Source organism: Haemorhous mexicanus, chromosome 1, assembly GCF_027477595.1.
Source record: "Haemorhous mexicanus isolate bHaeMex1 chromosome 1, bHaeMex1.pri, whole genome shotgun sequence".
Classification (NCBI taxonomy): domain Eukaryota; kingdom Metazoa; phylum Chordata; class Aves; order Passeriformes; family Fringillidae; genus Haemorhous; species Haemorhous mexicanus.
In genome coordinates, this window is record NC_082341.1 from 105,179,751 (window position 1) to 105,205,330 (window position 25,580).

Below are 25,580 nucleotides of genomic sequence, written 5' to 3' on the forward strand. Positions count from 1 at the left end.
CCTCGCTCTGTTTCACAGTTTTTTACTATTGCACAGCACTCTAGTCTCCAGAGAGTTTCTGTCCCTGTTTCTAATTGCAGTGCATGTAAAAGGCGCTAAGTTTTCAATAAGAACAATAAATCACTAACAAACTCAGAAAGAAGAATTTGAAAATGTTTTTCCTTTAAGCAGAAATTAAATTACTCAAGGGGGATGGGGGAGAAGCAAAGGCTGATCAGAGAAGGCTTACAAAATCCCCTTCCAGAACAGAGAGCACTTACCTGAGCAAGGAAAACTGCCTCTGCCAGCTTTAAAGAAAACACTCCACCTTGGGCCTCCCCAGACATCCCTGTCAGGATACAAAAGGCTCTGCTGACACCTGTACCTGCTCTAAGCAGCAATTTCCACCAAGCAAGAACAAGGCACACCTACTGGGGCAAGCAGTGACTCTCCATGTGAGGATCTGCTGGGGTATGCAGGCGATCCAAGGAAGTAAGGATAACCTGATTCATCTCCAGTTCTACCTCCATTTAGGAAAAGATCTTCAGGTAGGCACTGCACTACAGCTCTTGTGTTTTCCTAAGAGCTTTCTGTAGGTTCAACTACCCTTGACTCCGACCCAATCCACAGAAAGCACATGGTAATGAACTACAGCAGAATATCTTGTTCCATTGTAAATGTTTAACCTAGTCAGAAAACAGCATGCAAAGAGTAATGAATCATGCAGTCTCTATTGCCACATTGTAACTGAGGAAAAGATAGCTGGAAAGAAAAGACTACTACTGTTTGATAAGGGCAATGAGAAGTGCCTTAAAACAGGACAGTATTATTTGAAGTTGTATTTGTGCAGTAACTAACACTATTATTAATGCAAGTGAGTGGAAACACAGCCATGCTCAGCTGCAAAAAAGAAGTAATGTGCTTGGCTGCTGTCAGAAAACCTTCAAGCAAATTCTTTGTACGCTGGCAGGGAAGTCCTTTGGTCCTGCTTCAGTCCAAGGAAAAAGTCAGCTCTACAGTCTGAAACAGCCCAAATCAATGCTCCTAAAGCACTGACAGAAGGAAACATGGGGGGAGAAAAGTGTTTGTGACAGTCTCTTGATTTTATTAGCTTAGGCGTTCAGCTTCTGGAAAAGATGTACAAATTACTATCTACAGTGACATTACCTCAGCTACATATTTGTAAGAGAGGCTGAGCAGCAGAGTCTGGGAAAAGTGCGAACTATTTCTCAAAGTAACCTCTTGTCCGTCTGGCACATTTCAGGGGACAGAACGTCTGGGTCACATAGGAAAGAAGCTGGAGTCTCTGTGAACCTTGACAGAGCCATGTTGCAAGCTGCATAAGCTGCTTCAAATGAGGCGGCTGTGGGGGGAAGGGGAGTGCCACTCTAAATGTCTCACAAAAGCAATTAAAGTACTGTAAAGCTTCTAGAATAAGAGACTCAGCATTGCCAACCCTTGAAATTTTATTGCAAGTCTCATGATCCTCTATTTAAAGTCAGAACTTTTGAAAACAACTGATCACCTTGGAATCAGCTGACATTAAAAAAGGCCTCCAGCAGAGCTTACACAGAAGAGCCTGAAAAGCCCAAGCAGGCTACAAAGACTCAAGAAAATAACCTGTTTATTAAAGGCTCGTGATCTTTAAGCTGATCATGATTTTGACGGACTGGCTCATGACTTTAACAGTTGGTGTAAGCCATATCAGAGAGGTGAAAAAGCCCCAACAAACGCTGCCTAAAAACTAAGCCTAAACGAATTCCTCAACAGCATGAGAAAATTGGCAGCAGGAATGGAAAGCTATCTCCGCATTGGCTTGCCTTTGAAAGTCTCTGAACCAAACAAAAGAACATAAATCTCATACTTCTCTAAATCAAAGGGTAATAATTAAAATCAGCAGAACTCCAGAACTATGTTGGTTTTATGGAGCCATTCCCAGAAGGAAAGGTAATAAAAAGTGGAAGAGAATCTCTGACTTGTTGGTTCCAGCACGATAGCTGGAGCCTGGCAGTCAGCTGCAAAATAGGTGCAGCAACTTCAGAAACAGGAGATGTGGGAGCTGGTGGAAAACAGATGGATGGTTTGCCTACTATGCCAGGGAAGGTTATTTTTTGCTGCTTCTGCTTCCATCCACACAAATTATAATATACATCCTGTGGATGTTGACTGTGAGGGAAGTGGGGCGAGAGGATCAGGCTGCGGCCACAGCAGTGGGAGAGAACCATCAACACTCATCAAAGGAGCCTGGATGGGGAAAAAAAACAGTCTTCAAGTAGGCCAGATCAAGATAAGAGAGATGTAACGCCATGAATAAACTATCACTTCCACCTTTGCTACATTTATCTCTTCCTTCATCATTATTTCTCCACTCCCCCCCACCACTCCTTCAGATTTCCAAGTAAGACAGAACATCGAGATGTGCACTTTAATTTAAAAGGGAAGGCAAGGAGGAAGACACAAAGAGATTAAAGCAATCACACTTCTTGCTTGAAAGTTTTGTTTTTACAAAAGGGAGGAGGCTGGTCTGATTCAAGTCAGCAGTGGTTTTGTCAGGGTATCATTGCTGCAAGCACTGGAGCACCTCTAGTCAAGAGCAGCTGAGCCTGCTGGCGAGAGCCACACCAGAGACAGGAGCAAACAGGGCAGGGAAGTTCTTCCTATCCAGCCCATTTGGCACATCACCACGAAAACATAAGAACGGTGCTTTTCCCGCAGGAAAAGGGTCTGTTTATCTCTGTTAGACACAGAAAGGTATATCCTTTTCATAGTCCTCATCTCTGTAAAGCTGCTAGCATGCCAAAAAACTGTTAACAATAAAAAGCACACTTTTTTCTAAGATGGAAATTAAAAATAGTTACAATCATACAAAGAATTCCTGGCAACTCTCAATGCCTGTTAGGTCTATCCCTGCTTAACTTGCTGCATGGAAATAATTTAGAGGTGGAAAGCCAGCCAGGCAACTCACAGGAGACTTGTAGTCCATATTTTTCTAGATTTTGGTCAATGTCTTATTTCCCATTTGTTTTTAATATACCCAGGATTCCTCTCAGACCTGCTAAGCTCTGCATTGCTTTTGTTCATTCAGTTTAAAATCTGTTCCACACATACCAGAAAAAAACAAACAGAAAAAAACTTTGGGGAACGGAGCACAGCTGCCATTAAAACTGCATTAAGCTTTCCCAAAGGCAGTTTCCCTGGCCCGACACACCTCTAGATAATGACCACAAAGCAGAAGGTTAGCAAGCATGGTCCTCCTCATTTAAGTGACCATACATCGAAATGGTTAGAGGGAAACCCAGGTGTTGTCCTTAAAATGAGCCCATGGACATGTGTCAGCCCCGTGCCCAACAGCAGGGCCCAGCTTCAGCAGGGAGAAGGGACGAGGAAGGAGCAATGGGATTTAGTCCAACCCTTCATCCCCAGCTGAAGAGATGAGTCTGCTGTTTGAGCGCAGCTTAGCAAGGCTTTTGAAAGATGGTTTTGCTGCACTAGCAACTGTTTGAGTCAGCCACTGATCGGGCACAGAGAACTTTCCACTGTGGAGACACCAGATAAATTGTTAGTTTACTGGACCCTGTAACCATTTGGAAGAACTGGGACGGTGCCAGGCCCAAACTCCAAAGTCAGGCTGATGTGTTGCTTGCATAGTGTATGCTCACGCAATAACACTGCATAGACTGATAAATCACTGCATGGAGTCTATTTGTATGTGCCTGGTGAAATTTATACTACTAGGTCAAAGCCTTGCATAAATGTAAATACTTAACAGCCAAACAGGGGTAAGATTGTGCCTGTATCAAAATATTTTCAACCCAGGCCTTTACATAAAACTTCTAACAGGCCAAATAAATGCTACTGCCTGCTTTACAGAATCTGCGTTCTGTTGGTGATTAGTATTTGTTCACTAAAAGACTCCATGTGCTATTTGAAGCTGACAGTTACCAACAATTTGCTACACACAACAGTCCTCAGAGGAATGTGCTACCCTCTTTAATACTTCCTGAAGAGTCCCAGCTCTGCCCTGTGCTCCACAGGAGCGAGGATGAGGCAGAGGTAGGACAGAACACAGCGTCACATACAGACATGTCATGCCCTACCAGGAACTGATAAGGCTGAAAACAATTTTCATTTAAGCAGCCCAGTGCTACAGATAAAAGCACACGAACGCCTGTGTTGCATAAAACTTTTCAAAGACTCTGTGTAGTAAGATATGAAATCAAATTAATGGCCAACACGATATTGTGTAAGCATAATTATCAAGATGATGGGATGTATTAAGATAATTTAAGGAATAGTAACAGGTTCGTAAATCTTGCCAGATATATTTATCAGATTGGAATATTTTGAAAACCTCACCAAACAAGCTCTGACTTTAGAAAGAGGAAGATTAGACTGCTGTTGCACATCTCATACAAAAACAAAACAGAAAGGTCAAAGCAGTGTGCCTAACATAAATTGCACTTGGAAATTTCATTACAGATTGGCATGCACTCTATTCACAGCATCATCTAAAGTTACCTTCAGACAGGAAACGAAAGATAAAAGCTTCCTCAATATTCAAGAAGTATAAAAAAAGGAAAACAGTATCTCAAGTGTAAAGGTGTCCAAAATGCTCAGTAAAACAGATTCCATCTATGAAAATTAGGCTCTAGTCAAAGGAGTATTTAAGGACTATTCTGCTTCCTAGCCTTCCCACAGGACCCAGCCATGCTTCCCAGGCACATATCATGTCCTAACTCAGCACATAGCTTTAGCTCTAATAACACAACTGCAACTCCTTTTAGCCTGAGCTACACAGACAAAATTAAGCATGCCATAACTTAAGATTTAACAGTATCAAATTAATTCTTTAGCATAATTGTAACCGTTGTTGATATAAGATTCAATTTTGCCCATAAAGTACTAAAGGAATTTTAGCATATCTTGGGCAATGATTCAACCACCGAGTAAGAAGAGAGTTTATGTCATATATAGTTTAGGTTAACATCCACACATACCATACTAGGACCTCTCTGATGCAACAGAATTTATTCCATTCCATGCTATGCTGTCAACAAAAATGTTTCAAGGCTTATTGTTTACAACATTTTAAGCCAAAAATAACTAAGTGCGTCATAGGTGCTTACAGAATCATGGAAGTTAGGAGGAATATCTACACCAGTGCTTTTCTCCTCTAACAAAGCTAAAGAATGTGCCTTCTTCTGTGCTGATTAATGTGAAACAATAGGATGTCCATAACATCCTAGGTGAAACCCCGGCAGTCAGGGTTAGGGACTTTCTCTTGACTTAATTCTTTGAATGAATTTTACTTCCAACCATGTACTTTTCTTCATCCAAGGTATTCAATAGCTCAGTAATAATTTTAAAACCATTCCTCTGTGCAATAGCTTGAGTCATGTTTCACATGGTTTTAAAGAGTCGTCTGATTTGGAATCTGGCCACACCATTCAACAGACCACCAACTCTAGCTGAAAGGTGGAACTCTCTTCCAGGTTCTGTGAATTCCCTCCGCTCTTCCTCAGCTTCACAGATTCCAAACAGATGCCTTTCCATATGTTGTGAGGATTAGTATTTGTTTGCTATTTTGGGCACGAAAAATACCATAAAGCATGTGTCTTTATTCTAGGTGCACAGAGCCATACCATTCTAGGACTCTGCAATCTTTACAAAGCCTGACACTGGGCAATCTGCAACTTGATCAAATCTAAACTAAAACAAGTCTTACTGGGCCTTGAGAAATACTACTGACTACTTTCATGAAAGGAAACACTTTTCCCTGCAATATGCAGATGACGGTAGAATTGGCTGCTGAAGGCTGTCGAGGGTAAGAATTTCACAAAGTGTATGATGACATCTGTACAGATCAAAAGGCTGTCCAGAGTTGCAACAGTTAAAAATTCAGCAAGAATATTAAGTGTCTGACTTCTGGGTTTAAGCCAATCATGATGAGAAATCAAGCTGAAGCTCAATATGGAGCACTTTTTCTTTTTCTTTTTTTTTTTTTTCCTTAAACATTCCTATAAAACCGTAATTATTCACTCATGGACAATTAAGGCAGATTTTCATTAGGGGGGATTTTCATTCCCATCCAGCAGTTTTATTGAGCCAAGGGTGTTCCAGAAAGAACATTCATCTCAGTCCTAGACACAGTGAAGGAAAATATGACATGTGCTTCATCACCTCTCCAGCAAGAGGATGAGCTTTCAGTGGGAGCATGACACCCTGTGGCTCTGGCACCCAAGAAAGAGGCTCCCACCAAACTCACACTGGGAAAAGGTGGAGCACACCACATGGATCATGCTGGGCTGTCAGGGCTTATCAGCCCCTGCTCAGCATAAGCTCTTTGGGACCCTGTGGTGCAATCTAAGGGAGAGGGCAGCCCAGTTCAGGCACAGAGGCAAGCCCTGAGCTATCTGTGCCTTATGGTACCTAAGGCACCAGAGCTTGAGGAGGTCAATGCACTAACACCCCTGTTCTTCTGCAAGGAGCCAGCCCAAAGGCCACCACGCCGTACATATCTCAGTGCTGATGGCAAACACCATCATTGCTGAAATAATCTGGAAAAGATGTCAGCTAAAGAAATCCTTTCAAGCCAGAAGAGGCTCTGCAGGGGGAAAAGGCCCTATTCCTGATTCCTCTTAATCTGCCACACAGGTAGTTGCGGTTGACTATCTGAGCGAGGGACTCTGGTGTTGCTTATCCATAACCTATTCACCCTGGCTCATTGCATAACATCTCCTCCTGCATCCTCTGACTCTCCTATGTGCTGAAATCTCCACCTTTTGTCTTCCTTTAAGCGCTTATGAAAGAGCTGTACACAAGTAGGGCACTAAATGATTTACATGACTCACCAGGGCTGAAGGGGGATTTGCACGTAAAAAAGTATCATTGAGCTAGACAGATAGCTGTACTGCAGGGGTTATGGCAAACAAAGAGGCAGCAGAGACTGATCAGAAAAGGGAGGTCCAGATCAACAAATTGCCAAGCACAGATTTGGCAAAGAATGCTTGATTAGGGCAAGATTTATGTAGGAGGCCATCCAGGTAATTTTAAGGCTGGATCCCTAGGCAAACACGTAGGCAAAGGACTGGAGAGGCTGCTTGTTAGATAAGGGTTAAGTATGCCAGTTTTGCCAGAATGCAAAGTCTGATGAATAAGCCTTGTTGCAGAGAGGGCTGCTGGCAAAACTTCCTTTCTCCAGCTGCGTAAGCCCTGCAGTCTCTGAGAAGACACAAGATGAACACTGAAAGAGAGCAAGAATGCAAGGAAACCATCCAGTGATGTAACTCAGAAGAATACCCTCACCTCATCACTGCCAAATTTCTGCAGACGCAACAGCAAGGGAGACTTCTGAGAAGGAAGGCTCCTGTAGTGCTCAGAGGATGTGCCCCTGGCAAGGGGCTTCCAAAAAAGAGCATTGGTGTTGAAACGACAAAGCTAAGGAAAGTTTGCTCATGTCACTCTTCGTCTAATCCTTCCACCAGTTCCTCTTCCTCCATAACAAAACTCCAACACATAAATTACTTGCTTTTGCTTTCAAGACCTATTCATTTCCTACCTATCACATCTCATTTCTCACTGAAATATCAGCTCCTGTCTCTGATCAACCAGTGATGCCAACATTCATCACCAACTTCAGTGACAAGCTGGGACAACAATCTTTGCAGGAGAATTTGCCATGGATATGAGCAAGACTGTGTTTGTCAGGGCAAGAGAAAGTACACAGCAGTAGTTGAAACATGAAAGTGAATTTTAGTTAGATGAGAAGGTGGATAGAAACAGAAGATGTTTTGAGAAAATTCTAATTTGTCTGAGACTCTTCTCAGACTCTTCCTGGAGCTGTAATTCCACATACTCTCTTCCAAAATCAAAACAAGGTTGTGTTCTGAGATTCTCATTACTTTTGCAGTCTTTCCTTGCTTTTGCCTTAATGCAAAAAAAATTCCATTCTTTTCTATAGGAAGACTAAGCTACCTAAACAAGTATAATGAAAGGTAGTAAAACAATCATATTGAAAAAACAGAGAATCCAAAATCTTAATAGAGGCAGTAAAATTACTGCAGTAAATGCAGGACTGAATGAGCTACAGACACACTGCATGGAAACAAACCTCAGGAGACTTGCAACCTTGGACTAAATTTCAGGTTTAAGTCCCAGCTTGAGTTGGAATTTGACAAACACTTGAGACATCCAGAGAGCATTTAATGTTAAAAAAGATAGATGTCAATTACACTTCTGTAGCACTCTGCAAGGACTAAGTATTAATCTATCCTTTTGCCAAAATGTTCTAATTTACACTAAGAAGAGATAGTGTGAGGAGCAACCAAAAAAAAAATCATTGGCTCAGTACAAACCACACTAGGCCAACAAAATTATTTCACTCGAAGATGAGAAATTATTTGCTGAAATTCTTCTACAGTTAGCACTTGCAGGGGATTTTTTGCCCCCGAAATCATACACATCCAATGATAATTAATCTGCCAGCAGATCTGCCAGAATGGGCCTGACACAGCAGCTATTACCAATGAAGCACAAAGCCTTTACAAGATGAGAACCAGCAAAGCTATCACGTCCTTCAGGACTGGCAAGGGGCCAGGTGATGATGGGGTGCCACCTAAGTACTGCACAGCCCACCAAGACTACGTAGGTCCAATCTAACAGGCAGCATTTCAGCAAATAGAGCAAAATAAACTTTTGCAATCCATCTCATTAAAATATCTGTTCTTTGATGGGCAGAGACCCTCAGACAGGCAATGAGGTGCCAAGGATAATGGACACAATGCAAGAACTCAAGTGGACTAATCACTGCAAGAATGATCATCCAATTTTATAGCCCAGTCTGTATTTGAGCACTGTGTTGAAGTACAAAAGAAGGCTTAAATACCACATTAACTGCAAGAAGGCAAATAATGTAAATGTAAAATAATGTCTTCTTTGGCAGAGGAAGTAGGGGATCTGTTCCACATCACGGAAGAGTTGCTGGCTACCAAAAGGGCTTTTGACTGTGTGGAGTGAAAGAACTTTTCAAAACTCCTGAAGAATATACACTGCTATTTTGCTATTTAACTGTGAGTATGCTTTTCTTTTGGATATACAAATTTTAAAAAAAACCAAAAAAACCTTTTGTGGAATAGTTCTATTTCTCTACCATTTGAAGTACTTGAAAATATTGCTCACGCTACCATTTCAACTTGAAATTTCTCCTGGGAGCAAATGGGAAGAACTCCACCAAAAAAAAAACCAAAAAAAACAGTAATATGAGCAATCAAGTCTGTAAAAATTATATGATGCCAAAAGAATGCTGCAGCCACTCCAACACTCTGTTCTTGATATTTAGAGGTTGGTTTTCTGAATCTTAAGATATTCAAATTAACCAAGTATTTGATGTCACTATTCGGCATTCCTGGGTTAACCAAATCTGAATGATAATTTTAAGTGAACAAAATAGAGCATGCCCTGATTAGGTAATGGATGATGAAGTACAATTAACATCACTACTCAAAATAATGGTTCAGGTTCTCTTTGCTATAGAATTTCTGCTTGGTTCAGCAGGAAGGAGGGTTAGAAAAACATTTACAGCTCCCTACTTATTTGTCCAGCCTTGAAACACAGACAAGCCTCAAATTTGCTTTAACATGCAGCACAAAGAAAAACTCAAAACATCCTCTCTCAACTAAAAAGAGATGATGTAGTACTTAAACCACAGCTTCTCCCTGTCTCCACCATGCTGCCTGAAAATACCCACGTCCAAGGATTTGGTGAGGATGGCATCAAGAGTAGCCACCTTAAAACAAATGTCCAAGATATATCTAAACAGAGCCCAGTCTAGGTAGCTGTGAGGACACAAAAGATGAACAAATAGAAAAATATAATGCTTTGCATAGAAAACAATTACATTAACAGAAATAACTGGATTTTGTGGTGCTGCAACTACATTGCAGTGCAACAGCAAAAATCCCTGGAAGAAATATACAGAGATTAATAACAAAATAAAAATCCAAGTAGTTTAAATTCAATACAAAGCAAGTAGCTGCCTGGGAAAATATTAAAAGCAGGATTAAAAACATGAAGCTGCAAGCTTTAATATCTTTTGTCCTTTTTCTAGTTCCAAAACCAGACAGAATTACCCTTACAGAAAAGACAGACACATTAGGATATAAGCATGCATTGCACCAGACACAATACAGCCATGGCTGCTAAATCAGAGAGTTCAACAGCCCATGGACAGGTAACACAGATCTGCACTCCCTTCCTCCTCAACAGGTCTCCATCTATCACCAGCAATAGTTTTATCTGCTAAGCAACTCAAACCCGAGATGTGGCTTTAATAAAGAGTTTTCTGTTTGTTTGGTGGGGTGTTTTTTGTTTTGTTTTGTTGTGTTTTCTCTCTAATACCAAACAAGCACTGCCTTGCTTCTCAGTGATCTAATACAATGTACTGGGCACTTCTAATTTGTAAAGAGAGCTTGTTTAAATGGAAGAAAAAAATAATTAATACACACACACACACACACACACACACAAAGCTACTTTAGACTTCTTTTGGGAGTTTCTATTTGTACAATAGAAAATGTACAGGATAAGATCTTGAAAAAAATCAAAAGAAGATTACACAACTTGCATTTGAATAAGGTTTAGACTTTCAAAGCAGAGCATTTTGTAAATTACTGTAATGACATACACACACACACATTTTGCCCCTCTTCCTCTCTCTACCATTTAGCTTTTATAATATAAACATCAGATGCATTTCTAGAACAGCACCACTCTCCAAACAAAAGGAAAACATTTGACTTAGAGTTATGGTTAAGAAAACATAACTACAGTTTAGGAGAAGGAAACAAAAATAAAGGAAAGTATTCTAAGGCATTGCAAAAAGAAGCCACTTTAGAAAGCAGAAAAATTCAGAGATCAAGCTTGAAATCTGTATTTTTTAAAGGCTGTGAAGATGCAGAGCTGACAGAATAGAAACACCTTAACTCTACTCTCTAGGGAGGCCATTTACCTCACCCCTTTCTCCTCTAAAAATCCCTACAGAAAATGTAATAACCTCAAGAAACTGTTATGGAAGGTGGAAAGTGGTAAAGCTACTTCATTCATAGCAAATTCATTAAATTTTTTATAGAAAGAGGGCATGTCAAGAAGGAAATCACAAAACCGGTCAAAAAAACTGTTTGATGCTATCCCACTTCCCCTTCTTTTAAAAAGCTGAGGCTGAATACAATATATAATTAAGAGATGGTAAAGTGTTAATGAGATAAATTCTTTGGTATCTACTGTTGGAGGTGACAGAAAATAAATCGTGCCAATAATTTGCATTCATTCTCGGTACAGAGCTTCCCCACGCCAAAGGCTCCATCTCAGAATTAAAGGTGGATGCATAAGATGCTGCAATTGACACTCCCTCAGACTTTCTAAGAGTCCCCATTTCTAATACAAATGCTCTGCATGAAACCCACAAGGTTTTTTTGAAAAAATAAAGTTTAGCATGCAGGGTAACTGGGTAGAACTGCACTTCAATTACCTTCTTAGGTAGCAGTGGAAACCAAAAACAGGAACTCAACATTCCAGGAGACGTTTTGCATGCCCCGACTTAATACCAAACATTTCATGTGCTTACTAACAGGCACCACCTGAACAAAGCTGCAGCACAGTAAGTTACATGGGAAGTCTGATGAAGGTCAGGACATTGCTCGATGTGTCACTTCTACTTGGCAACAACCAGGAGCTCCATGCTACTCCTGGAATAGGAGTGCCCTGGAAGGGAACTCCGTGCTGAACTGCTTTTCAGCTTCCCCAGCTAACTAATACCTGAAAGGTCTTAACCAGTAGTTACTGAATTGTTCCTGATGCAATTTACTCCATTTCTCTTTTCTCAGATTTGTTTCCAACATTATAATGAAGAGTTTCAGCCCTTGATTTGCTAAAACGAACTTGTATCTTTAAGGCTTCAAGTATTAAGAACATTTCCAAAGAAACAAATATGTTTCTAAACAACTCATCCACATCATATTGTGTATTGATTTAGATTTGCAAGGGCCTGGAACTCAGCAGGAATTTCAAATGCACAGGAACCAAGCATGTTCCCATCAGCCTGCTGGTACCTACATATGTTGCTTCTGAAGAAGCTGATGATCCAGAACTGGCATCAAACACTTCTCTGGCAAAGAGATATTATCCATGGCATTAGATACCAACCACCAACCACCCAGAGCTGCCTCATCATCACTCCTTGCAGGAAATGTCTGGTCTCAGAAAAGACCAGCAAGGCACTGGCACTACCCCTGCAGTGACTCAGGAGGGGTTATCAGCTGCTGGCTCCTTTTGAAGGACTTAACACAGTCTGAGCCGTTCTTCTGTATATACAACATTGACGTATATCAGAACCACCATCAGGTGATTTCAAAATTTCATTCTGATGACTGTTTTTACTATCATTTTCTCAGTAAATAAATAATTAACTAGTAATTGAAAAGAAATATCAAGAACAGACAGACACGGTTTATTTACGTGGAGAAACCTTTCAAGCTAGAAAATCTCAGAAGAAATGTTGAGTCTTATCTGCTGTTTAAAGACTCACATCTTACCCCCTCTCTCCTGCTTTACTAATCTCTGGTGCACATGCCACACCTCTGGACCTGTGGTAGCATGATCCTTACAATAATGTGAACCCCTCTAAAGTCACATGTCTTCCTATGACTCAAAACCTGTCAGAACTACAAAACCTGGCAACAAAATTTCTAAGACATTCTGTTCCCTTTCCTTCTGAGAAGGGAAATGCTTCCAGTCAGTCAGCAACAAAAGCACCTGAAATCATCTCCACCATTCCCAATGCATCTAGCCTTCCTGGATTGCTTTCCCTGCTAAGGTGCTTTTTGCCCAGCATGGAGTGATGGCAGAGACTGCATCACAGTGAGCAAAATGATGCATCACAGATTCCGTGGGGCACTGCAGACCAGTATGTGTGACACTGTGCCCAAGTGACGTAATTTTTGTGCAGCATTGCTTTGATAAGCAAATAAAAAAGAAAATACACAGGATATGAAGGTCTGCTAAACAGCTTCAATCCTTCCCTGGAACTTCAGCAATAAAAATAATTCACCATTTTACTGCTTTAGTCATCAAATTTTATTGCACTTTTGCTAGCATGAATGTTTTTTTTCTTTCTAACACTCCGGGACTCTGTGATTTGTAAGGTCTCCATGTTCAGCTTAGAGCAAAAAAAAGGTGCAAGTGTTAATACCTGTTACAGTCATCCCTCTCCACTCCCTGTTTCCCTGTGCCTGAGACCTTCAGAGCCTAAAATACATTCAACAAACTGAAGAAAAGCATTCGCAAGACACAGGGTGCTCTGAAGAGCCACGCACTAAAAACATCACGTACATAAACATGGGGTTCAGTCCCAACACTTTGCCTCTACAGTAATGGCACCAGTTTTCTGTTTTCAGAAGCAGTGTTTGTCTTTGGGGTTTTTGTCCCGCCCCAACATGAGGCTTCCGCCAATTGCACTTGAGTGGATATTTTCTTTGGGATTTTTTTTTTCCAGGAGACTTTTTTAACTTCCAGACAACATCAGAGGAGTCATAAGATCTGGTATTCAAACCTGAAACTACTGAAGTGAAGGCAGTGCGAACCCAATTGCATATCCAGCCACACATTTTTAATTTCATATGTATGATCACACACCACTGTCTTTGTATAAAGCAGAGAACAGACATTTTGAGAGTAAATCTAAGATGTGGCCCTTCAGTTAAGTGGATGTGCCAAGCCAAAAGTCAGGTTGGAAAGTAGCAGGCCAATGTGATGTGACATTTCACCTTTCCCTCTATGCAATCTTCCCCTGTTCATGCATTAAAGGTTTATGTAACTGGATTTCAACATTACATAACATGTATGAACACATAATTCAGCATTCACAGCTGAATCGAGTAAGTGCATGCATTACCAATGTTCTAACAGTAATTTTCAAATGGTTTTAGAGTTAAAAGCTCTGGAGTCCAACTTTAATGATGATTACCTCCAGAACACAGGAAAACACAACCTCCTTATGTATCGCTCCATCTGCCATTTAAAAAAGGGGGGTGATATGATGTCAACTCTACTTTAAGTGTTTTCATGGCAGTTAAATTGCTATTTGTGAATTATCTTAAGAGCTTCAAGATAAGATGTTTCAATTAAACTTGTTAAACTGCCACATTCAACACATTATCATTTGTCTGTATATCTGCTCTGTTACTCATTCAATGAGCAGTGATTTGCACAAGTTCACAGTGCATAAAAGCTCTTGGCATGAGATCCAAGAAACCTCAGAAGGCTGGAAGTGACTCTTTATTCAAGATATACCAAGTGTAAGGTTTGTATGACCATCAAAATACAATCACATAGCTGTATCTATTCATCTGCCTTTTTACTACATTCCTAGGATCACACAAGCTCTCTTACCTACTCTCAAACTCTGCACAATCCAGAAAAAAATTACTACAGGAAGCAGCTTCATCTTCCACTGATGCAAAACCGCATGACCTTGGTCTTTGGGGAATTCATTAAATCTTTTTGTAAGCAGTGTTTTATTTGAGCAAGGGTAGTAGAGGGCATCCCACACACAGCTGTGTGTACATGGGGACAGATACACACTGTGAGTAGAGTGAGAGCTACGAACACTTTTAAGATTCTGAAAAAAATTACTTCATAATTTTCCATAGATGAGAAAACTTTATGAAAAGTATGTTCTTCTCCTTACCTAACCTCCTACTCAACATTCACCTCTTAGTTCAATTTCTACTATTTTTAAGCATCTTTCATGGTACTTTCCATGGCATCTTGAAAGATCAGAAAATATAGACTAAATAATGTAATGAATCAATAGATTTGAAAGAAGTCAGTGAGAAAAATAAAATCAACATTTTGGGCAGCCCACTAGCAAGGAGAGTTCCCTAAGGTTGATGCATTTTCTTTTGTACCATATTTTTACCACTTTAGAAAAACATTGCCCACCTTTGGTTACGGCCATGGCTAACTCCTGTTTCAGTAACTAAACTGGCCTTTCAGAATTCTCCTATATGGCAACTAAAAAGAAAAACAGGCCCTAAACCCCCCTAAATTCTTACTAACTGCATCACCATGTTAATGATTAGTAAAAGCTAAAGCACTTAGTACATATTTTTTGTCTCCTCTTTAGAACATCTAAGTACATAGGTTATTGCAAAGCCATTTCAATTAAACCTTGATTTCACTACTGTAATATAATTTATTTAGCCATCCTTTCTGCCAATTTTTAAAGCTTAAGGAAAAAACCCACTAATAAAACTTTAACCTATTGTCCTTCAGTATCTGAGATACTTAGAAATCCAATCTCTGTTTTTAACAAGAAAGAGAAATGTGAACAAAAAGGAAAATCTACAATAGCTGCTGTGAATTGAAAATCAGTTATATCAGAACTCTACCTGAAGCACGTTAGTAAGGAAAAAAGACCCTTGGACTCTCATATTGCTTCCCCCTCCTTCTGCCCCCAAACCCAAAGGGGCCAGAACACAGTTTTTTGCTCCTAAATTGCCAATTCAAATCCATCTTTAATTGCTAATAACTAAAATGAATTGTCACCTTGAAGGCTTTTTAGATTATGTTAAAAAAAACTGAGGTCCAAGTCTAGCTCCTGGAGCAAAGGTGACCACAACATGCCTCTTGACAACTGATTCAACTTGGCAAGTTCCTTTCCTGGCTGATTCACAAATACAAAGATAAATGGATATGGAAGGGGAAGCACCTTCGAGCTTTTGCAGGCAGCAGCAATTGTGCCTTTCTGAAGGGCTCTGATGAAACGTGCAGGCAAGGCATGTAGGCTCAAACTCTTTCGCTATCGGAGAACACGCAACTCTGAAGATACAAACATGGCAGTATTCATTCACCCTACGTGTTCTTCAAAGGAGATGGTAAAATCACACAGGAGTCTGTGAACAGCTGAACTACTGACATCTCATTTGACCCAGAGCCTTCTGGTTCAGTAAGACACAAGCACTAAACAGTAGTTCTTCCAGTGGCTGAAGCATCCATGCCATCCCCTTCTCGCCCACACGCTGGTGCTGACTGGGCATGGGGCTCTTCCAATGGGCTCACGAGCAAAGACACTCTTTCACCTGCTTCTCACTTTTGAAGAAACCATTCCATCTCTAAGACCTGCTCTTCTTTCAGGGAATTCTTGGTTGCAAAATACTTGAGAAGGGTGTGAAGCAGGCAAACAAATAGGTAAATGAATGTTTACATATGCATAAACACACACATGTACATATGAACACAGAGTTCACAGACTGTCACCAAATTCTTATTTCTTTGGGAATTTAAAACAGTGAAGAAATGCTTTGCACTGGGTTTAGTACATAATTTTAATTTACTTTTAAGTGTTTAGAACATAATCAGAAAAAAATATCCAGAGCTTAGCAGCATCTGGCGAATACAGGACTGTGTTAAAAAAGCAGTTTGAGCTTTGTGAAGAATGAAAATCGACCAGAGCTCCTGGCTCAGTGGAGATGAGTGCTCAGTTTCCCTGTCCCCCAGGAGAGCAGCTGAACATCTCTCCATGCAGCTGCAGGAGAATCCTAACACTTGCTCCCTGTCAGTGCTGGACCACAGATAACACCGCTGAGCACAGAATGCACCCTCCCACCACAAACACCAGGACCACAGCAGCTGGGAATCAGCTGAAAATTTAGGATGTTGAGGATACTCTCTTCCCATGCAGCCCTCCCAGAGATCTGGATGCCGCTGATGGAGTATGGTAAACAAAGACTCAACAGGCTCTTCTCAGATCTGAGCTATGCCTATTCCACTTCTGTCTGCAAAACACATGACAGTATTTAAATTCCTTCTTTTCAGCCTTATGCAAAAACCTCTTCTCATACAAAAGGCATGAAGGAAACTCTTTAGTTTTGTGTTCTACTGTAATGTGCCAAACAACTTTATTTGGACTTGCGGTTTTATCACTAAAACAATAGGGAACTGACAAAATCAGATTATCAATATCCAAAGTAGAGTATGATCTGAAATCCTGATAAGTGAATGAAAACAATAATCTAAGGAATTGAAGCTACATTGCATATCCATTTGACAGCTCTTAATGATACTGCTATTAAAAAAAACCCAAAACAATCTCTGTATTTTATTTATTTGTTCCTGATTGATTGATTGATTGATTGTATATTACCTATTTGTGAAGGTAAAACAGGATAGCTGTTACTTTTTAATGGCATGATATCCTAGGATAAATATCACTACTAAGTGAGCTCATAGGATTTGTAAGGAAGTGGTAAAATAAAAGAAAACTTTTAAGTCAAGAAAATATAGAGATCACAGAGGCTGAAGAGTCTTTTCACCTGATTATAAAATCATCAGGTGAAAGGATACACCAGCTTAATGCAAAGGTGCCACCATTTAGTCAACGAATCTGGGAGTCCATGGCCACAAAGGACATACATTTAAGAGGAAGTAACTTACACTGTACCAGCCCAGTTTTGTCATATTGACGTAGGCAGAGATTGCTGATAACCATGCCATGCTGTTGGCAACCTGCTACATGTCCAATTTAGATGGAGATGCAAATTGTCAGGTCAAAAGATAAGCCACAGGACAACTTCTACATGCATCAAATTTTTGAGTAGAAGCAAAAGTGCGTGCCAAAAAAGAAATGTGAAACCAGTGCCTTACACATTTTTTGCCGGAGCCCTAAAATTGAAAACTTTCATTTGGAATATACTGAAAAAAAATTTGTTCACTTTTGGACGATCACTGGCCAAAGAGCAGCACAGGTACATTACTACTGAAATAACATAATATTCTCTGTCACATCTTAAGCAATGCTGTTCTTTCTTTTGCCTTAAGTGAGGAAATATTCTTAAAAAAAACCCCTGAAGATTATGTTCCGCCTCTGTTTTCCCCTGAGAAAGATTTAGAGAGCAGTGTCATAACTCAATGTCCATTCTTCTCATCTGCAGATGACAGAATGGAAAATGCCACTTTATTTCAGAAATAAGCTACTTTTTTTTGTCTTCTGTTAGTCATTCCTGCCTGCAGGCACAAGGGTTATGGAGATGACGCCTTCAAACTCGTGTTTAGAGTACTAGTGCTCTTCCCATCTGACAAGATAATGCTTGTATACTCTGATAACTTAGGCAGCTCAATCTTCCAACAAACCAGCTGGCCCCACTGCTATGGAAATATTTAATTCTTAAATCAAGAGGCCAAATTACTTTTATAATTTAGGTACAAACTAACATCCAGAAATATCTTTGCAGTCTACTGGTACTTTCATAGAGAGGGCAATCTGACTTTGCCAGTCTTTTACCACTTCAATAATCTGTCTGAAACATGTTCAACTGAGGTCTTCTGCCTACATCAACCTAGCTCGAATCACTTGTAACAGGAGAGTGCCCTTTGTTTGACTATGAAGTATTGGAAATACAGGAGTGATAACAGACTTTGATTATCTTTTATATTGCAGAGGAAAGAAAAAACAATTAGGTCAGAGACCTCCCTCAGATACTTTGGTGAAATATAGAGCTTTGACATAATTTACTGAGATCAGGCAAGCATCTTTTTCCCTCTCTGCTCCAGAGGCCTATAACCTCCCACTGTTCTCTTGAGGAATGTCAGGGCACAGCTCCCTTTTTGCTGATGGCATGTCATCACTACTGCCTCTTACACCCTCACTATAAAATGGTGCTATTGTCTCTGAAATGATAACAAAATCTTCATAACCAAGGTTGAACATTTGGTTCCCTATTCCTTTTGTGAGCTTTCTTTAACATTTCTGGTGGAAATCTTAAGTGCTGCTTAACCAAAATGATAGCATTACAAATAAAAACATTCACTTCTACCAATAACTGGAGAGTGGAGAACCAATGTTCACCTCTGTTTTTGTAGTGTCTTTAACCCTGCAGCTGAAACACAAAGGATTTTTTTTTTTCTTTAAAAGGTCTTTCTTGTCCTTTAAGACACTCGGGAGACAGCAGCTTGCTGCTGTTTACCAACAGAAAACGTCCCTCCTGAAAACTAACTCAGCCATTTTATGGGTCTATTGGTCCTGGACTGTACCTCTCCAGTCCCCACACCACCTCCAGGAGAGTGATGCATGTTTTGGCATACACTTTCTCAGAGTTAGGACCAGTAAGTGTGAGGAGGAAAGTTACTTCCAGAGTTTGGCCACCCAGTAGAGGAGCTCAGGTAGAAGCCACATCTGTCCTGGCAGGACAGAAGAAGATGGAACAGGCCAATCAGCCCAAACCTTTTCTCCATTAGGTAAGTTCCTCATCGTTTTCAACAGCTGAGGGGACTGACCTTTAAAAATACATCCACTGATGAAAACAGATAGGAAATCTACCGTAAAAATACAACTTTAGATTTATGAACATCAAACCAGAAGAACAAGAGGCTTCATTTCACTGTGACTTTGCTGCATGCTTTCTTGATAATACAGGCAATGGAGCCAAGTCAAGAAAAAGCACAAAGGTAGTGGGATGTCCAGCTTGCTGCAGGTTTGAAATGGAAATACATGTATACATGGGAAAATACTGGCATGCCAACACCAGGGGAGAGTGACCTATGGACATGTGCAGCTCTGGAATTCACAAAGGCATTAGTGTGAGGACTTGGACAAACCAGTAACAGTGATACTGTATCCTGGAGTCCTTGAACCTTGCTATGGAAAAAAGAGTAGCGGTAGCCAAGCAGGTGGATGCAAGAGTAGGATGCTCTTTTAAAGGTGTTGCAACAAAAGCAACTGTTGTTTTTGATGGAGGGTTTTTTCCCTCCACTTTGTTTTTTTCCTATTACTATTTTTATTACTACTTGTCAGACTACTTGTCTGAAATACATTATGAGGCTTAATTTTTTAAGGAATATACAGCATGCTGGGAGTCTGTGATAGAAGACACTCTACACAGGCCAACTATCATAATTATGCTATGATTTTGCACCCAGCAGGAAACTTATGATTTACCACCCAGGAACAAAGCTAAAGAAATGATCTAAGGTAGCCAATTAAAGTTTTCATAAAGAAACCCTCATCTATTCTCAAAACCCCAAAATCTCCTTTTATAGCACAATCCTCTTAGCACTTATCTCTCCCTTCCTCATTAATCCAGTTTCACCTAGCTGGCACCGACACATGCAGAGACGGGGAGGCAGATACACATATATACACATACTTTTTTCCTTCTGTTCTTCTTGACCTTTCTGATTTGGTTCAGCATTTATACTAGCCCACCTGTCTGGCCAATCTCCCCTGCAAGGCGCCCTTCAAGATGAAAAACATTGCTTGATAAGCACGGTGACAAACCTTGCAGAGAGCAAGCGTGCGAGCAAAAGGGAGAGAAAGCACTGAGGGAAATCGCTCCTAACCAGGATCTGCTGCTGCACAGCTAATCAGGCAGGTATTCAGTTGTTCACTCCTGCAGACTTGCTTAGCATAGAAATAGGCTGTCTGCCCAGGAAGATGAGGTAATGTCTAGGTTTAATGCCAATCTCTGTAACTGGCAGGACACAGCGGGTAAATATTTCTGCTGCAGGAGACCACATTAATTTGATTTTGCTACCAATTTTCATTATTGTTATTATTTCTATTGATAGGAATATGCATGAGTTTACCTGCTAACACTGAGGATGAAGGGGGCACAGGGCTCCAGGTGAGGCAGCCTTCACGCTGCAGCACTGTTTTCCTCCCTCACACTCCTCCCCACACTCATTGCTGAACACTTTGTCCTTTCATCTTCTTCATGAAGGACCAGGTATTTATCTGCTCAATTATCTCCTCTAGTCCATTTATGTAGTATTAGATCCCCTCTTCCACTCACAGCACATGTTTTTTCACCCCTTATTTGTACCACAGAACCCACCTTCCATTCAGTATTGCAATACTGTGGTCAGCCACAAGTGCTTCTGCTCTACCTGCACATTGACACAGCCAGATCTTCTCTCAAACTGTCAAACGTGAACAAAACCTCCATCAAACAAAACTTCTCACAAAACACTGCCCAGCAAACAGGCAGAGAGATCTTTTCACCCGCTTTGCTCTCTTCCCAAACAGAAAAGATCTTGAAAGGGTAAAGTGAAAACATAAACAAGAAGTGAGGGTCAGTCTGTCTGTCCCAGAGCTTCACAAACATAACCAGAGCTCTAAAACTTAAGAGATGTTTGAAGTAAGTCAGGAGCACGAAAGCCTGCAAACAGTAGCAAGAGAGAAGTGGAACAATCCTGCAGGAGCCACAGCATGAATGAATTCTTCATTACATGGTGGCTCCAAAAGGAGCAGAGAGTTGTGGGGGAAAGGTTTCATGATATAAGAGAACATCAATTTATGGTCTGAGTAGAGGGTTGCAAATTAAGATTTGCACAAAGTGACTCATTCTTGGCCTTAATCATGCCCTCATTTCACTATCAGTTAGACCAAAACCAACTATCTGTGCCTTAAAAAAATATAAATTCCCCCAAACTCTGCCCAGTGCACCACATTTTCCATTTCCAGATCATTTGCTTTTGAGCTCTACAATCTACGTGGAAAAAATATCCTGAGGATACAACAGTGCTTGTTGTAGGTTCATATTTGCTTAGAAACAGAGAGAAGGGCAATAATTTGGTTTTGGCAACTGGAAAAGTATTCAAAGTCTTAATGTTGCCTTTATTCAATTGTAAAAGCCTCAAATAAAAATACAAACAGGTATTTTCCTCCCTTTTCATGAAGTCTCTCCAGAGGAGCAGATTCCAACCACCTAAATACTCTCCACATCAATTTTAAATCAGGTTTCTCAGCATAATGGGTACAATTACACTTTTGAGTGATACCACACTTGGATACCACACTCCAAGACAGTTCCATGAAAACTTGTTCCAGTCTGGAGAGACTGTGACAGCATGGAGCTCAGGCAGAACAGCCCTCTCCTCCAAGGGGGTCTCTCAGCCCCAGCAGAGGGACACGCTCACATTGTGACCAGTTCCCTGGTCAGAACCCATTTGCAAGTCCCCAGTTCAGACCCACCATGCAGATGTTTGCATCCCACCTTTCAACACACTCATTTATACTTCTATTAATTGTTGTGCATAATTATATGAATTTGGGGTAAAATCAAATGTGGTTATTTTCTTCTGTTCAGAAGTTTACTGTGTTTTAAAAAATCTCCTCAGTATTAAAACTGACCAAAATATTTGAAAACTGCTAGCAAACCTTGCGCATTAAAACTTGTCCTACCTTTCATATCTTGAATGTCAGCACATATTTTAAATCATATAACATTAAAGAAGGCGAGGATATGTTTGAGTTCATTCTTTTACCTTTGATACCTGTATATAGACTGTACATTTCAGTTTAAAATCTGTTACCACTTGTGGTCAGCATCCAGACCCTGAAAACAGCACTCCAGTTCTTTGCTCTATTCCTTTGTGCTTCAGGACATGCCTTCCTTTCAAACCATGCTGTTCCATTTGGTTCCACCACAACCACTCCTTGTACCAGATTTAATTTAAAATACATGCTCTACCAGATGAAATAGAAACACTTGTTTCTGTGGGGTTCAGCCAATCTAGGGCAGATATAACACAGACCTATTCACCTTTACTATATACATGTATTTTCTAAGTTCTTTGTATCTTCTGCTTAAGAAACTGCTCAGGCATCACACTTCTCTTATGAATTTGTTTCTGGTTCATCATTACCAGCAATTCAAAAACACAACAGGAACATTTTATGTAAAGGAAGGCTAAAATCTTCATGAAGGTGAAAGGCAGAAAGTGTCACCATTTCTTCTGGACAACTCTTTGTGGCAAACAGCAAGAACTGAAATGGAGGAAACTTACAGAAATTGTCTGACCAAGGCGAGGCATGTGTTCCTTCCTCTCACATGCACTGGATTCCAGAGGTGTTTGACAAACCTGAGACACAGAATGAACCAGGGACCTTTGTCAGAACTGGAAAGAAACGTGACTCTGTTTGGCAAGAATGTGGTGACTATTCCCAAGCTGACTGCAAGACAGAGCATGAAGAAAGAAGCCCATTTTCAGTATTTGGGATGGGCAGGCACAGAAATCCAGCTTGAAAGGGAAAACATCTCCCCTCACTATGAAGCATAGCTAAAATAAAATCTGCAGGCTTGGTGGTACTGGGACCAAGACTCTTTGCCCACCAAGCCTCAGCTACTTGAGCTGACAAGACAAAGGTAATAAATATGGCCTGCAAATTGCTTTTCCTGATAGGAATATGTTTTCATATCTCATATTCAACTGAGGCCATGCCCTGGCAAAAAAAAAAGACCAGCACAGATTTGACAGGTGACACATTAAAATAAATTTTCAGTATTTTGTAGCAGAAGAATGTGTCTGTTTAGAGAAAGGCTGGATATGCTGGCTGCAAAACAGTAATGGTATCCAAGTTTTGGACATTACCAGATTGCACTGTACACTAAAGTGCTAACACACGTCCTCGCCTGCTTCTATTTGCTGCCAAAAACCCAACAAAACAGGTTCTCATCTCTAGGTCCCTCAAGGTAGCATGTTTATAAGGGACAATTTCATTTTAAAAGACTGGAATTATTTTCAGTAACTCCAGTTTTAAGCCATGATGTCACTGATAGACAGTAATCAAGGAGAGCTGCTTTTGAGTGCCAGTACCCTGACAGGTTGACGATACCTCAGTTTTATGTCCTGAGTCCCTCATTCTCTCCTTCTGTGTGAAAGCTCCCTGGAGAACTTCTTAGCAGAGACTTACCCACTTTCAGTTCCTCCGTTTGAGACAAACTCCCATGCAAGATAAAAAGAAGACACAACTCTGACAAGATTCCCATTGCAACACTTGGCCTTCCCAAGGATGCCCAGGCTCAATAAATTTTCATAATCATGTCAACAAGAAGAGCACATTCCTGAGTGTTTCTGAATTCATTTAATAAAATGATAGCAGCTTTGTAAAAAAACACATGGAGAAAGAGGTATAAAAAGGAGTGTCCCAGCCAGAACACAGCTCTGTGGAGAGTTAACACTCTGCACAGAACAGGCCAAGCTTGAGACAAAACCCGGCTCCAGGTTGTCCTGCCAGGCTGAGGAAAAGGGAGCAGGGCAGATGGTGGGCATGCCCCATTCTCCCTGACACTCTGTGGGTGCAAGCAGCCAGAGCAGGAAAGCCATGGCCAGGTCTCTGTGATCACTGGGGTAGCCGTGGCAATCAGAGGAGGTGGCAGACAGCAGGGTACCTTTAGGATGCAGGAAAAACAAAAGGGTGTCTTCTTTGGCACTACATGGGAACTCACAGCAGAGCTGTGCAGCTGGAAAACAGGGATCGGGCAACTTTACTGAGCAAAGGTTTTGATAACTGGAAAAGGAGGTATGGTGGCTACAACAGGGGCACAAGGAGAATTTAGAAAAAACAAACAAACAAACAAACCCCCCCCCAAAAATCAAAAACCAAAAAAAAACCCAAACAAATTTTAAAAAACCCAAAAAACCCCAAAAACCTAAAAAAAAAAAAAAACCCAAAAAACCAAACCAAACCTCCCCCCACCAAAAAAAAAAAAAAAAAATCAAAAACAAACAAACAAACAAAAAAACAACCCCACACCCAACAAAACACCCCACCAAACCAGAATCAAGAGGATTTTGACAACAGGGTGTACTAAGGGCATCTACCACTCAACAAATCTCACACATACCTCTAGGCTGATGTGAACTTTACACTCTCCCCTCCAATCTGCTGAAGAAATTCTCCCAAACCCCTTCAAAGTGGTGACAAGTACTCTTATTCCTGCTGGCTGCCAAACTTCCTTCCTCCCCCAACCTGTTAGAGCAGCAATGCAGGAAGAAGATAAAAGATGAGGAAATAAAAGGGCCTCTAACATGACTGTCCTAAAACATAATCACTGAAAACCAGGTGGATGTATCTTTCCTGAGAAGCTTCTTATTTGTCATGTTCTAACTGTGCATCATAACCATGGGACTACAAAAAAAAATATTCCGCTTCCTTCAACTCAAACAGAAATCAGGCAGCTGAAGACAGTGAATTAAGTAAATAGCCAACAAAAAGCTCTTTTTTTTATTTAGTATTTAAATATTTTCCAACATATGTTGTCTTATAAAAAAATATGTAAAATTTAAAACTTAAAAAATTCTGAAATGAAATGTTTTGACAACTTAAAAACTGAAATACTGGAATACTTCCCTAAAAAAAATTATTTACCAAGTGTGACAGAAATTTTTGACAAGACTGAATTAGCTGTAAACTCTTTTTCTTAGCAAGCTTACACCTCACCTTTTCTGTGGTTCACACTCCTGTGAAGTTTAGCTTCTCAGTCCATCTTCAAGATCACTTTTTCGCCAGCAGGTCAGACTACACAGAAGTCCAGAGATCCACAAGAAAACTTGTATTGAGACTGGCCTGTTGCCTTTCAGAGCATCAAGACATCATTCAATTCTCACTGATGTTAGCACAGAAAGTCCAAAATTGAAATTGTTTCTTAATTTGTTAACTAACTTTGTGGCAACTTCAAATACCAAACAAGATATTTCCTAATTACTTCCTTCACATAAAGCCACACGTTTTGTTTAATGCTGAGGTTTTGTGAAAGCAATCAAACTGG

At 40.5% G+C, this 25,580-nt stretch overlaps 1 protein-coding gene across 1 annotated transcript in view; it reads right to left on the minus strand.

Annotated features, from left to right (window-relative positions):
• The window catches only part of LDLRAD4 (low density lipoprotein receptor class A domain containing 4), a 273,393-nt gene that overhangs the window by 69,752 nt on the left and 178,061 nt on the right, over nt 1-25,580 (minus strand). The gene's annotated exons all lie outside the window — the stretch shown is intronic.